Source organism: Oncorhynchus clarkii, chromosome 19, assembly GCF_045791955.1.
Source record: "Oncorhynchus clarkii lewisi isolate Uvic-CL-2024 chromosome 19, UVic_Ocla_1.0, whole genome shotgun sequence".
Lineage (NCBI taxonomy): Eukaryota > Metazoa > Chordata > Actinopteri > Salmoniformes > Salmonidae > Oncorhynchus > Oncorhynchus clarkii.
The window spans coordinates 22,782,223-22,798,852 of record NC_092165.1 but is presented as its reverse complement, the minus strand read 5'-3'; the positions used below and the strand labels follow the sequence as shown (position 1 = coordinate 22,798,852).

The window sequence follows — 16,630 nt, the reverse complement described above, 5'->3', positions numbered from 1 at the left end:
GGTCTAGGTCCTGTGTTACCAAAGTAGTTGCCCATGGTGCTAACACGTTACTCACTGTGGCATCACATTTTGTCCGAGCACATGTAAACTTGTAAACGGCTCATAAAGCTTTCGAGTCAGTTGTGCCGTGCAGTTCATAGATCTGTAACTATGATTGTGTCGCAGAGTGTGGTTTGCAAAGACACCCTCCTGCACAGCTAAATCATATTCTTCTTGGGAAGGCTCTACCTTCTTGAAGAATGTGGTGGCAGAGGGCATACCAACACGTGCAATCAGAGAGGCTTTATGCTTTTTTGTCTGCTGATGTTCTACCACTGCCGTTCTTCCCCTGCTGCCAATTGAAAAAGAGTAATTACAAAGGGTGCAGTTAACCATTCTATCGTCTTGACCTGAGCGCATAAATGGAAAAACATATCTAAACATATCTTTATCTTTCCTCCTCTATCTCTTTCACTTTTCTTCCTATCCAGTCTTCCTCCTCTCCACTCTCTAACAGAAAACATTATGCTAATGTTATCCATGAAAATGTCTAAATATATTTTCACACTAATTATAATGCCAAACCATTAAAATTGTAATCTACAAATATAATCACATTATTGTGCATTAATTTAATATATCATATTTTCAAAATAGCCCGTCCACTGCATGTTTACATATGAACGTTTTTTAACCTAGCTACCATGACAGTAGCTAGCTAACCTAGCTAGATAATGTAGTCGACATCGCTAATGTTAGCTAGCATAACCTATTTAAAACCTTATAAAGCAGAGCATCTATCTATATAATAAGTTGTGACATAACATCATTAGCTAGTATCTCAAACGGGTGTAACTTACCTGGCTTGAAAAGACGTTTGTGGCGATGTTGTGGCTTAGCTTGACACTTGACAGCTTCTGGCCAAGTTTTCCACAGCAGTTTTCTCTAAAACTATCGCGAGCAAGTAGTTAGTAGAAGAAGAAGAGTGAATGAAGCTGCTATAGCGAGCAGCCCCCTCTGCTGGCCTAAACAAGCACAATGCGATTGAGACGTCACAACAGGTAGACTCTGCTGCCCGGTCTTTCTTGCCACGTAAAATATTATTTCACTTTGCAGTCTGTCAACAAATAAATACAAAAATTAAAGAGGAATAGTCACATGAAAACATATAAACTATTTACATTGCCAGGAATCCTAAACAAACAAATCATATTCATTAATAATACAACAAGTTTTTAATTGCCTTTTTGTTTTTCATTTTAGTTAGTGGTGCCATATTTTTTTAAATTCATTTATAAAGTGAAATAAGTTAGGTTTTGAATTAGACCATTTGCATTTGTGAATATGAAATGTACCTAATATTATTAGCAGTTGAATTAAATATATAACACCCATACCACTGCTGGCTTGCTTCTGAAGCTAAGCAGGGTTGGTCCTGGTCAGTCCTTGGATAGGAGACCAGATGCTGCTGTAAGTGGTGTTGGAGGGCAAGTAGGAGGCACTCTTTCCTCTGGTCTAAAAAAAAATAGCCCAATACTCCGGAGCACAGACAGAACAATGAGACCGGGGTATCGACAAGTGCATGTGTATGAAAAGCGAGTCAGCTTATTGGGCAGATCTGTTGCCATTCAAGACAGTTTTGCTGCTTGGGCTGCACGACTTGACGATTAGCAGTGCACCGGTGTTGTATTGACATGCCTGCTGACCAGAGACCTGACCGTCATACCCAGTAGGTCTACGACTAATATTGAAAACCATCTAAATGTCACCTTGATACATGTACATACAGTCTACTCAATGGGGAGGGCATAAATGGCAACACTGGGACACAGTGCCCTTTGCTCCCAGCAAAGGCTTGGGAGGTTGACTGTACAATACATTACCAAAAGTATGTGGACACCTGCATCTCCAAAATCATAGGCATTAAAATGGAGTTGGACCCTCTTTAGCTTCTATAACACCCTCCACTCTTCTGGGAAGGCTTTCCACTAGATGTAGGAACATTGCTGCCATTCAGCCAAAACAGCATTAGTGAGGTCGGGGACTGATGTTGGGTGGTTAGTCCTGGCTCGCAGTCTGCGTTCCAATTCATCCCAAAGGTGTGGGGATGACGTCAGGGCTCTGTGCAGGCCAGTCAAGTTCTTCCACACCTATCTCGACAAAACGTTTCTGTATGGACCTCGCTTTGTGCACAGGGGCATTGTCCTGCTGAAAAGGAAAGGGCCATCCCCAAACTGTTGTCACAAAGTTGGAAGCACATATTCATCTAGAATGTCATTGTATGCAGTAGTGTTAAGATGTCCCTTTATTGGAACTAAAGGGCCTAGCCCGACCCATGAAAAATAGCCCCAGACCATTATTGCTTTACAGTTGGCACTATGCAGTCAGGCAGGTAGCGTTCTCCTGGCATCCACCAAACCCATCTTTGTCCTTTAGACTGCCAGATGGTGAAGCATGATTCATCACTCCAGAGAACGTGTTTCCACTGATCCAGAGTCCAATGGCGGCGAGCTTTACACCATTCCAGTTGATGCTTGGCATTGCGCATGGTGATCTTAGGCTTGTGAGCGGCTGCTCGGCCATGGAAACCCAGTTTGGAACTCGGTAGTGAGTGTTGCAACTGAGGACAAACGATTTTCACACACTACGTGCTTCAGCACTTGCTGGTCCTGTTCTTTAAGCTTGTGTAGCCTACCACTTTGCGGCTGAGCCATTGTTGTTCCTAGAAGTTTCCACTTCATAATAACAGCACTTACAGTTGACGGGTTAGCATCATCATCATCATCATTTGATGAACTGACCTGCTGGAAAAGAGGCGTCCTATGACGGTGCCACATTGAAAGTCACGGAGCTCTGCAATAAGGTCATTCTACTGCCAATGTTTGTAGAGATTGCATAGCTGAAATAGCAGAATCCACACATTTGAAGGGGTGTCCTAATAATATTAGGGTGATAGTCACAGTAGGCACACACATGCAACTCATGAAGCAACAGTACACCCATCATCAGTACCTATAATCAAAAAACAAATGGTCAGTTTTATAACTAAACATGTACAATCATTTGTGAAAACTAGTGATATATATGACTCAGAGTCATCTTCTGGCTTAAGTCAAAACTCTTGCGGTTTGGTAGCTTTATGTAATATAGTTGTGTGGTAAAGCTTCAGGTGCACCAGATGCATCAAACTCTTTTGTTCATGCTGCACTTAAACCTCGATCACACCAACATTGTCATTGCATTTTGGTACACCAGAAGTACATACATTTCCAATGGAATGCTGCGTTTGCGTTGCAGACAGTGCATTCTGTGTGGTACATACAATGGATTTAGTTGGATTTATCGAATTGTATGCATCAAACGGTATGCGCAAACGGCTTGACAAAAATGGTAGCAGAAGATGAATGTTGAACTTTTGTTGCATACATATCCAGATGATGCTGCTTACCATTTAGTGCATTAACGATGTCAGTGTGATCTAGGTTTGTGATCTAGGCATAGGCTACAGTGCGTTCTGTGTACCATATGCTTAAATATTTTCAACTCGTGTTGCATTACCGTGCAGAGTCCAAACTGATAATAACTATTGTGCAAATTTGTCTTCAATGGCACTGGGACAAATCATCATTACTACACAGAACTGTTCTGTAAGTAATTTAGCATGCCATCATGCAGGGCAAGCTAGTGATTTGAAATGGGAACAACCAGTTCAATGTATTGATGGTGGACATATGGTATTCGAAAAAAAACAGCTCAATAAAAACCGTCTAATCTATAGCAGAGTGCTAGGGGTGTGCTGACATTGCCATAATCATATTCATAATCGTATCTGTAAATTGAAAGTCAGATCTGGTCATGTTCGGGGAAAAAAAACGAAAGTGTTTTATTATGCCTAAATACATGTTGGCAAAATGTCTAGTCTGAATGCATTTTACCACTTAACCTTTTTTTCCCTCTACCCTTGCCCTACTTTTTAGATATTATGCACATTGATATATTGATAGCAAAGGTCCTTGCCATGTGATTTATCATAGTAGCAGGCAGCAGTAATCTAAATGATCAGACCGAAAACATGCAAGGAAAAGTGATCAGGTGAAATTATGAAGCAAGTGGATGGAGTGGACAGCTTCACTCTATCCAATCAGAGCAGCAGGATAAATGTGCAGCCAGCCCTTCTTTTAATATAGACAGGCAAGCTAGCAAGTTGAGTTATTTAGACGACGCACATGACTGACTCAAAGACATTACCTTATGGTTTAGAAATTCAGTGACTGACACAAGAAACATGTTTGCTGGCACCTAAAAAAAAAAGCTTTATTTCCGATCATGGATAATTACAAAAAAATACTCCGATCATAATAGTATTCAGAAAATTGCCCATATCTGTTACGATACTCGTTTTGTCCGACAACTCAGCACACCCCACACCCTCTTTCCACACACCACTACTTTTCTTTCCACACTCCAGTCGCCATTTTGAGCTGCAGCTTCCCCCTCTCATATCGCAAGCCCAATAACAAGACAGTGGGCCTCAAGGGACCAGGGTTCCAGTTGGGAAGCACGCCTTTCCATGTACCCAGAGGAAACAGGTGGTACTACAGTTTAAATGACAATGAGCCCAGAAAGACAATTCCCATAGACGCCCCAATTGAGTACCACAGTTTGAGTCATTATACCAATAAAACCTAGCGATAAAACCCGGAAATGGTTGAAATCTTTTTTTTTCCCGTCTAGGATTTTAGAACTACTTCATATAAGACCTGTGTTTCGTGTAGGCTTACACTGGCGTGACATTTTGATAACCGTGCAAATCTCTCTCGGAAAAGGCAACTTTCCTCAATATATCATGGCACATTTCTCCATGCAAACTCTTCGACAAGTAGCAAGTAACCTAGCAAGTAAATATTATAGCCTTTTTAGTTTCTCCTGTAAATAATTAATATCATGTATTTCTCGTATATTCTTGTTTATCATTTTTCGAATTACCTAAAGTTGAAGTATACATACACTTAGGTTAGAGTCATTAAAACTCGTTTTTCAACCACACCACACATTTCTTGTTTTGGAAAGTCGGCTAGGACATCTACTTTGTGCATGACATAAGTAATTTTTCCAACAATTGTTTACAGACCAGATTATTTCACTGTATCTAAATTCCAGTGGGTCAGAAGTTTACATACACTAAGTTGACTGTGCCTTTTAAGCAGCTTGGAAAATTCCAGAAAATGTCAGCTCAGGGATTTGCTCTTGCAACTTTTACAGTTACTAGTCCAACACTCTAACCACTAGGCTACCTGCCGCCCCACATTATTTGAGTAAATTGGAGGTGTACCCGTGGATGTGTTTCAAGGCCTAACTTCAAACTCATTGCCTCTTTGCTTGACATCATGGGAAAATCAAAGGAAATAGGCCAAGACCTCCCCCCCAAAATTGTAGACCTCCACAAGTCTGGTTCATCCTTTGGAGCAATTTCCAAATGCCTGAAGGTACCACGTTCATCTGTACAAACAATAATATGCAAGTATTAACACCATGGGACCACACAGCCATCATACGGCAGGTAGCCTAGTGGTTAGAGTGTTGGAAAAGTAACTGAAAGATTGCAAGATCAAATCCCTGAGCTGACAAGATAAAAGTATGTCGTTATGCCCCTGAACAAGGCAGTTAACACACTGTTCTTAGGCTGTCATTGAAAATAAGAATTTGTTCTTAACTGACCTGCCTAGTTCAATAAAGGTAAAATAAAATACCACTGTCATGATGTTGGCCTGGGGGTAGGTTTATGACAGTCATAAATACTTCTTTCCCCCTTTTTCTTCTCACTACCCTACTGATGCTACATTTGCAGAACCCTTGGTTAACAGATTCTGGGAACATCAGAAGGTGGTGGGAAATGAACTATATTCTGGTAATCCGACCAATGCGGTGGTATTTAATGAATATGATGTCAGTTCGGTTGTCATCCGAGACATTCTCACCAATGATAAGATGACATAAACTCTAAAAATTATTTCTAAGGCCCTCTGAGCAGATATTATTTTGGCCATACTGATTGATTGTGTTAGGAGACAACACATGCAAAGCTATTTATTTGTTGTGTCCCTCCCCCAATTTGCACCTGGCTAGGGTAGAGTGGGGGAAAATGCATTGTAAAAAATCTGTATCAAAATAATGTATTGTAATAGCATTGTGCAAGTTCCCGCAAGACATTGTGTAGTTTCACACACTACAAAGGGTAAAGAGTGTGAGAAAAGCGAGAGACAGGCAGACAGGCAGGGAGACAGACAGGTTATTGGTGCTATGTTGAAACAGCAGGCCTAGGGAGGAGGCACACAGCAAACAGTTTTGTTTAATTTTGGGTGGTTTTCACCTACACACACACACACACTTTTCCACACTTTTATTACCCTCAGGTCCAGTGGACACGAACACCACATGTAGTATAAATGTGTAGGGGTGTACAGTGTGAAAGGTGAAAATGTGTTATTTTACATGTTCTTCACAGAAAATGAGTAAAGGCCAATGAGTCTCAGGTTGAAAAGTGATCGATTGTATCATTTATTTTTGTTGTAAACATTCAAAATTGGTCCCACAGACCTGAGCACCACACATGGGTTAAGTTTAGTCTAACTCAAAAGGTCAAATAGGGGGTGCTTATATTTGTCCTGTTTCACAAGTGTGTAGCCTGTACAAGTGTGTGTGACGAAATGGAAATGTGTTTTTTGCATATCTCACTCCCCCTGAGACACCCTAGTACAATGGGGTCACGTCATGGGATCAGCCATTATTTGAGCAATTAGGGTTAAGTGTCTCGCTCATTGCCAGATCAAATTTTTTTTTTTTACCTAGTCACCTTGTGGTTACTGGCCCAATGCTCTAACCACTAGGTTATCTAATAGTGGCTACCTGCCACCTTTTTTCTCAGTGCTTATGAAAGTATGGAACATTTGAACACTTGCAGCCACTATTTTGCTGATAACCCCAATAAACATAGTGTTTATCTTACTGGAATTGCATGAAACAAACCTCTCATTTGAGAGAAGTCCCACAATTGAGTCTTTCATTATGAGCTTGGCTTGCACCACAAGATGTTTTTAAATGATTATATCTCATGCGGGAATTCTCTTAATTTGGTGTTCCTGGAATGGCTGTGAGTCTCTCTCACACACGCAAACACACACACATAGTAAAAGGTTCAATTATATTTTAATAAGAATAGTTTTTAAAACCAGCACTGAAGTTTTTGTGTTTGGCATGTGTGAATGAAAAGGTTATAAGCTTAAAACGCAAATAGCCACAACAGGTAGAACCTATTGCTCAAGTCAAACAAATACTGTAGAGAAGTATAGACTATTATTTACCACCTTGCTGCAGGTCAATGGGTGCAAAAACAGAGTTATTGAGGCAAATTGTTTCCTGGTTTTGATTTCACAACTCCCTCAGCTGCATCTGCCTCCCACTTAATCACTCACATCAAAAATAGCAGGAGATTAGGAGCGAGCCAGCTATGTGAGTTGGTTTGGCATTTCTCGTCTTGTGGCGGATGATGACTTACTGACAAGTCATTCGAACAGATGCTTAACCATTTCATTGAGACTTTGGCAAGATATTTAAGATCATGACTTAGTAAAATGCCACTGAAAGTGTCACTGAAAGTGATTCCATCTGGCTGATATAGGTTATTCTGTGCCCTGTATCATACTATAGCATAGTGTAATTTGGGGATTTAATTGATAGTGTAGTTTTTGTATTCAATTCACTAAAACTGGATATGGGTACTACCCTTGCCCCAATATCCAGACTTTTTTTTACAGTATGTCTGGATCATCAGTGTTTTTCCTTCTCATAAAACACTGAAATAAAATGAGTGTACTGTTGGATAAATACAAAAGTGTTTGAAAATGTTAAGTAAATGTTAAGCAAAATTTTTTTCCAATTAAGTGTTTTACTAGGCCTGCTTCTCATTATAAGCCTTTTCATATGTGTATCCTTTTTCATTGTTTCAATATTTTTGTTTATTTTTGTGCAAATAAATATGGTAATAAATAGGTTGAATGTACCTGGCATAATTTCCAAAAGTTCCTCTAATCAAATAAAATAGACAGAGACAGTACTTTACTGACTTAGTTTCTGGCAGTGCCTGAAACTTCAGTACTTGTTGTGGTGCAGCGGTCTAAGGCACTGCATCTCAGTGCTAGAGGCGTCACTACAGATGCCCTTGTTCGAATCCAGGCTGTATCATAACCGGCCGTGATTGGGAGTCCCATAGGGCAGCGCTCAATTGGCCCAGCATCGTCCGGGATTGGCCGGTGTAGGCCGTCATTGTAAATAGGGGTTTGTTCTTAACTGACTTGCCTATTTAAATAAAAATATTGCTCAGTGTTTCCTGTTCTTTTGCCTGAGGAAGACTGTTTGTTTCGTCAAGGATGCAAGGCCTCGGGTCCTTGCCAGTGTTTTGACCTGCCTGCTGATAGTGTGCAAGAGCGTGGTGGCACCGCACACAACAAGTCACAAACTGTGCCCGTTAGAGCAAGCTCTCTCCAGAGCCTCACCAACATAGCTGTTAGAATGTGTGATGTGGAGGTTAGGATTTTTGACCACCATAACGTTTGTCTACTTAGTCATTAACGCCTGGGTGGAAGGTTACCCTGGCAGGCATGCACGCACACACACACACACACACACACACACACACACACACACACACACACACACACACACACTATGGAATGTTGTTCTCCATATATAGTCCTACTTGTACAGGTGGTCCAGTGCAAAATGGTAACCCCCCCTACTCCAGTCCCTCTACAGCTCCCTCCGGTCAGGGTGTGTGCCGGTATATTGGTCCAACAAGTATTTTGACTGCCTCCCTGACATTTTGACAGATTTATGGCAAATCCCCTCCTACCTTTTTGATACTTCTCTCCTGTCTGGAAAAATACTGCCATGTGGATGTTTAACTCTTCATCCCTCTGCCAAAACACTGCTCTGACGGAAATAGAATTGTGTAACATCTGAACATTCTGAACTACAGTGAGCTCAAAAGTATTTGGACAGTGAGTGGTGAGAGTTTCTGGGTAAGTCTCTAAGATCGTTTCACACCTGGATTGTGCAACATTTGTCCATTTATTCTTTACAAAATTCTTCAAGCTCTGTCAAATTGGTTGTTGATCATTGCTAGTCAACCAGTAAATGTAAGTCAAAACTGTAACTCGGCCACTCAGGAACATTACTGTCTTCTTGGTAAGCAGCTCCAATGTAGATCTGGCCTTGTGTTTGAGGTTATTGTCCTGCTGAAAGGTGAATTAATCTTCCAGTGTCTGATGGAAAGCAGATTGAACCAGGTTTTCCTCTAGGATTTTTCCTGTGCTTTGCTCCATTCGGTGTATCTCTTTTATCTGGAAAAACTCCCCAGTCCTTAATGATTACAAGCATACCCATAACACGATGCAGCCACCACTATGCTTAAAATTATGAAGAGTGGTACTCAGTAATGTGTTGTATTGGATTTGCCCCAAACTTTGTATTCCGGAAAAAATATGAATTCCTATGACATTTTTTTGCAGTATTACTTCAGTGCCTTGCTTAGGATGCAGGTTTTGGAATGTTTGTATTCTGTACAAGCTTCCTTCTTCTTTTCACGTTGTCAATTAGGTTAGTATTGTGGAGTTACTACAATGCTGTTGCTCTATCCTCAGTTTTCTCCTATCACAGCCATTAAAATCTTTAACTGTTTTAAACTCCCCATTGGCCTCATGGTGAAATCTCTGAGCAGTTTCCTTCCTCTCCGGCAACTGAATTAGGAAGGATGCCTGTATCTTTATAGTGACTGGGTGTATTGATACACCATCCAAAGTGTAATTAATAACTTCACCATGCTCAAAGGGATATTCAAATCTACCAATAGGTGCCCCTCTGCGAACATTGGAAAATCTCCCTAGTCTTTGTGGGGTAAAGAGATGAGGTAGTCATTCAAAAATCATGTTAAACACTATTATTGCACATAGTGAGTCCATGCAACTTATTATGTGACTTAAGCAAATCTGTACACCTGAATTTATTTAGGCTTGCCATGACAAAGGGCATTATTATTGACAAGACATTTCAGCTTTTCATTTTTAATAAATTTGTAAAAATATTTTAAAAACATACTTTGACATTTGTGTGTGTGTGTGTGTGTGTGTGTAGGCCAGTGACATACATTCGGGCTGTAACACAACAACATGTGGACAAAATCAAGGGATGTGAATACTTTCTGAAGGCACTGTATGTGTATTAAAGTAATAAAACGTTTTTGGTCCCATATTCATAGCACACCATGACTAGATCAAGCTTGTGTGACTACAAATTTGTTGGATGCATTTACTGTTTGTTTTGGTTGTGTTTCAGATTATTTTGCCCAATAGAAATGGCAAATAATTTTGCAGTCACTTTTATTGTAAATAAAAAATATAATATATTTCTAAACACTTCTACATTAATGTGGATGCTACCATGATTATGGATTGCCCTGAATGAATCGTGAATAATGATGAGTCATGGTAGCAAATACTAAGCTTTTTACTACTTTAATACCAAGTGAATTTGTTCCAATACTTTTTGTAAAATGGGGGGGGGAAACGGTTCACCCGATATGGATGAAAATACCCTCAAATTAAAGCTGACAGTCTTTAACCTCATAGTCATTGTAATATTTAAAATCCAAAGTGCTGGAATGCAGAGCGAAAACAACAACAGTGTCACTGTCCCAACACTTTTGGAGCTGGATATTGACCCAGTTCTAGCCTATTCAATCCCACTACTCTGTTCAATTCTGTATAGCAATATTGACTATTTTGTGCCAATACTGACTATGGCAAATTTAGCATTTTAAATGTTTAAGTCTTACTGTAAATGGGCAGTATGGTTGTTAGTGGAATGTGTGTTGTTCCTTGTGCACCATGTTGATGTTTCTGAACAAGTGTGCACCTGTAGTCACATTCTTTCATAACAGTACATAACGTGTTCATAAAAAGTCAATTTCATCGCAGTTAATACAGAGTGTTAAATAGCAGAGTGATTGGACTAATAGCCAGGAGAGCATGAATGTTGATGCATGTGGTCATCAATGGTACCTTATCGCATCAGCTAGAATCAAAGTAGGACTAATTGTGATGACAAATTTAAGGTTTTAATTCAGTTGTACCTGCATTGTGTTATACACATTTTCCCCATCTTCTGTAGAATCAACTTCTTATTTATTTTTTATAAGAAGTGTTTGTGTGTGCTCGCTGCTCGAGTAGTAAACATTGCTATGGTGGGCTGAATTGAATTCCTTAACTTGTTGTGTGAAAGCTGTGACAAAGCTGACGTGATAATTCTGTTCTTTCTCAGGGGACATCATATTCAATGCACAGGATCCAGAACTACCTCCATACTTCATATTTGGGGAGGACACAAAATTCCTGCCAGAACCCTCGGAACTCCTGGTGAGTACAATTCCCCAACTCACTAATTTCCCACACCGCACTCATTTCCCACAATTCCCCACAACTCTATTTCCTCACCCTGGTCTAGTGTGAACGACTCACTCAAGTTACTGCTCAGACAGATTCACTGTGGTGAGCAATAGAAGGCAGAAGGCTCTGGTTTGCTGTCCAAATCCTTGGGCCATTCTGTTGTTCTGACGCCCTTTTATCTAGAAATCAAGTCCTGGTATTGATATGTGAGGATGAGTCAGCCATATTGATCCCATGACATCCAGTGTTCTGTTGAAAAGGCGTTGGTGCATTGTGTAATCGCTTCTTCTGTATGTGCTGGCCTGCATATCCCCCCCTTCTGCAGAAAAATGTTGATTGCACCAGGCTAATTTGCAATTGGCAATGAGTCAGTAACTAATCCGATTAGATTGCTTAGAAATGGTTTCCTTATACATTGAGTAAAAAATATTCTAAGATTGTTGCATGATGAGCTTAGATTGCTCAGATGCTAAGCCACTCAGATGTTTAGACACACAAGCACATACAGCAATCCCTGGAACTTTCTATTGCAGATTGCTAAAAGGGATGGGCATGGATATTCAAATATCTGAACAGACGTTAGTATTTGATTACCTGGGATATACATTTTTCATTTTTTTAAATGAGCCTATTTTAACAATGACAAGGCTTTGTTTAAAATGAAATACAAAAATCTGTGACATTGCTACATAGCCTACAACGATAGACCATTACATGTTTTATGACAAGACAAACTTGTTAAATGAAATGCATTCAAGGTGACTACCTCATGAAGCTGGTTGAGACAATGCCAAGAGTGTGCAAAGCTGTCATCAAGCTGAAGGGTGGCTACTTTGAAGAATTTAGATTTGTTGTCTCAACTGACTTGCTAAAACTATAGTTTGTTAATTAACAAGAAATTTTTGGAGTGGTTGAAAAACAACCGCCAATCTAAGTGTATGTAAACTTCTGACTTCAACTGTACTTGAAATTATAGATTGTCAACTTTATACACAGACATTGAATGCAATATCTACCATATTGAAACTGAATATACAAATATTGAATTTGAATATTCAGTTATATTCATTCAATTCAGTTTCAAATCATGAAATCCAAGTAGAATTTATTAACTAAATTATTGAATTTGTGCATTACAAATAAAAAACATTTATTCAATTCAAATTCAATATCCTTATACAAATTCAAAATGTAGAGGCTTAGCAGTCATCTGTGAGTTAAATTCTGGGTAATTGGAAGACAGAGCATTTTACATGGGCATCAATACACCAACACAATCTAGGAACAAACATATCACCTCAATCATTGGTTTTCCTGAGAAATTCACCAGCACACACACACTTGATGATATGGTACAGTAATAAGAATACAGTAAAGGCAAGAGTTGAATGGCAACCAGGAATTGGACATAGGGTTGTGCGCTAACTTGTTAATATTGCTTTGTCCCTGTGGAAAACTCACTGAAATGTTTCAAAGACGACGGATAGCAGACGAGATGCTAAGAGGCTTGGCAAGAGGCTTTTGTTACTGTTGCTTTTACTACAGGGTTTTAAAGTTTTCCACATGGCTATTTCTAGAGCCACCTAAGAGGGAGAAGTTAAATTCCCCAGCCTGTGTCAGAGTCTGGGAGACAAGTGGGGAGGTATTGCTTACTGTCTCATAAACTAGCTGCGCACATAAGGGGAAGCACATCATCGCGCCATTGCTTGGCAGCCCCACTTTGTTTACTCTAGCTGTCTTTCTGGCTATGTTTTCATAATCCCAACTTTTTCCCTCCCCGGGATGTTTTTTCCTTTCTCCTTCTCTCTCTCTCCTCTTCTCTCTCCATCTTTTGGTCTCGCCCTCCCGCTCTCTAATTCCATAAAAACCTGTTTTCCAAACGTTTCGGTCCATTTGCCATTTCCCACCATTGACTCGTAAGCAGACCTCCCCTTTGCCAGTAATCATTATGAATCAGTCATACGAACTGGAAACTGCAAGGTAGGACTTTGGGAAGAGCTAAAAGTGAACAACTGAACAAGGTGACAGAGCAACTTATTTCCTCATTGGAAGAACTTGCAGCAGCTGCATAAACCACATTTTGACTTACATTCAAATCAAATCAAATTTTATTTGTCACATACACATGGTTAGCAGATGTTAATGCGAGTGTAGCGAAATACTTGTGCTTCTAGTTCCGACAATGCAGAAATAACCAACGAGTAATCTAACCTAACAATTTCACAACAACTACCTTATACACACAAGTGTAAAGGGATGAAGAATATGTACATAAAAATATATGAATGAGTGATGGTACAGAACGGCATAGGTAAGATGCAGTAGATGGTATCGAGTACAGTATATACATAAGATGAGTAAATGTAGGGTATGTAAACATATAAAAGTGGCATTGTTTAAAGTGGCTAGGGATCAATTTTTTACATCAATTTTTCCTTTATTAAAGTGGCTGGAGTTGAGTCAGTATGTTGGCAGCAGCCACTCAATGTTAGTGGTGGCTGTTTAACAGTCTGATGGCCTTGAGATAGAAGCTGTTATTCAGTCTCTCGGTCCCTGCTTTGATGCACCTGTACTGACCTCGCCTTCTGGATGATAAGCGGGGTGAACAAGCAGTGGCTCGGGTGGTTGTTGTTCTTGATGATCTTTATGGCCTTCCTGTGACATCGAGTGGTGTAGGTGTCCTGGAGGGCAGGTAGTTTGCCCCCGGTGATGCGTTGTGCAGACCTCAATACCCTCTGGAGAGCATTACGGTTGTGGGCGGAGCAGTTGCTGTACCAGGCGTTGATACAGCCACAAGAGGTATGTGGATGCTCTCGACTGTGCATCTGTAAAAGTTTGTGAGTGCTTTTGGTGACAAGACAAATTTCTTCAGCCTCCTGAGGTTGAAGAGGCGCTGCTGCGCCTTCTTCACGACGCTGTCTGTGTGGGTGGACCAATTCAGTTTGTCCGTGATGTGTACGCAGAGGAACTTAAAACTTACTACCCTCTCCACTACTGTCCCGTCGATGTGAAAAGAGGGGTACTCCCTCTGCTGTTTCCTGAAGTCCATCGCCTTTGTTTTGTTGACATTGAGTGTGAGGTTATTTTCCTGACACCATACTCCGAGGTCCCTCACCTCCTCCCTGTAGGCCGTCTTGTCGTTGTTGGTAATCAAGCCTACCACTGTAGTGTCGTCTGCAAACTTGATGATTGAGTTGGAGGCGTGCATGGCCACGCAGTCGTGGGTGAACAGGGAGTATCGGAGAGGGCTCAAAATTTACCCTTGTGTGACCCCAGTGTTGAGGATCAGCGGGGTGGAAATGTTGTTACCTACCCTCACCACCTTTTGGCGGCCCGTCAGGAAGTCCAGTACACAGTTGCACAGGGCGGGGTCGAGACTAGTCTCTCAAAGCACTTCATGATGACGAAAGTGAGTGCTAGGAGCGGTAGTCGTTTAGCTCAGTTACCTTAGCTTTCTTGCGAACAGGAACAATGGTGGCCCTCTTGAAGCATGTGGGAACAGCAGACTGGGATAAGGATTGATTGAATATGTCCGTAAACACACCAGCCAGCTGGTCTGCGCATGCTCTGAGGACGCGGCTGGGGATGCCATCTGGGCCTGCAGCCTTGCGAGGGTTAACACATTTAAATGTTTTACTCACGTCGGCTGCGGTGAAGGAGAGTCTGCAGGTTTTGATAGCGGGACGTGTCAGTGGCACTGTATTGTCCTCAAAGCGAGCAAAGAAGTTGTTTAGTCTGCCTGGGAGCAAGACATCCTGGTCCGCGACGGGGTTGGTTTTCTTTTTGTAATCCGTGATTGACTGTAGACCCTGCCAAATACAGTGCCTTGCGAAAGTATTCGGCCCCCTTGAACTTTGCGACCTTTTGCCACATTTCAGGCTTCAAACATAAAGATATAAAACTGTATTTTTTTGTGAAGAATCAACAACAAGTGGGACACAATCATGAAGTGGAACGACATTTATTGGATATTTCAAACTTTTTTAACAAATCAAAAACAGAAAAATTGGGCGTGCAAAATTATTCAGCCCCCTTAAGTTAATACTTTGTAGCGTCACCTATTGCTGCGATTACAGCTGTAAGTCGCTTGGGGTATGTCTCTATCAGTTTTGCACATCGAGAGACTGAAATTTTTTCCCATTCCTCCTTGCAAAACAGCTTGAGCTCAGTGAGGTTGGATGGAGAGCATTTGTGAACAGCAGTTTTCAGTTCTTTCCACAGATTCTCGATTGGATTCAGGTCTGGACTTTGACTTGGCCATTCTAACACCTGGATATGTTTATTTTTGAACCATTCCATTGTAGATTTTGCTTTATGTTTTGGATCATTGTCTTGTTGGAAGACAAATCTCCGTCCCAGTCTCAGGTCTTTTGCAGACTCCATCAGTTTTTCTTCCAGAATGGTCCTGTATTTGGCTCCATCCATCTTTCCATCAATTTTAACCATCTTCCCTGTCCCTGCTGAAGAAAAGCAGGCCCAAACCATGATGCTGCCACCACCATGTTTGACAGTGGGGATGGTGTGTTCAGGGTGATGAGCTGTGTTGCTTTTACGCCAAACATAACGTTTTGCATTGTTGCCAAAAAGTTCAATTTTGGTTTCATCTGACCAGAGCACCTTCTTCCACATGTTTGGTGTGTCTCCCAGGTGGCTTGTGGCAAACTTTAAACAACACTTTTTATGGATATCTTTAAGAAATGGCTTTCTTCTTGCCACTCTTCCATAAAGGCCAGATTTGTGCAATATACTGTATATACAATATTGTTGTCCTATGGACAGAGTCCCACCTCAGCTGTAGATCTCTGCAGTTCATCCAGAGTGATCATGGGCCTCTTGGCTGCATCTCTGATCAGTCTTCTCCTTGTATGAGCTGAAAGTTTAGAGGGACGGCCAGGTCTTGGTAGATTTGCAGTGGTCTGATACTCCTTCCATTTCAATATTGTCGCTTGCACAGTGCTCCTTGGGATGTTTAAAGCTTGGGAAATCTTTTTGTATCCAAATCCGGCTTTAAACTTCTTCACAACAGTATCTCGGACCTGCATGGTGTGTTCCTTGTTCTTCATGATGCTCTCTGCGCTTTTAACGGACCTCTGAGACTATCACAGTGCAGGTGCATTTATAAGGAGACTTGATTACACACAGGTGGATTGTAT

General features: G+C 40.9%; 1 pseudogene; it reads left to right on the top strand.

Annotated features, from left to right (window-relative positions):
- Positions 1-11,064: 11,064 nt before the first annotated feature.
- Positions 11,065-16,630, top strand: part of LOC139374438 (BRISC and BRCA1-A complex member 2-like) — a 181,880-nt pseudogene continuing 176,314 nt past the window's right edge.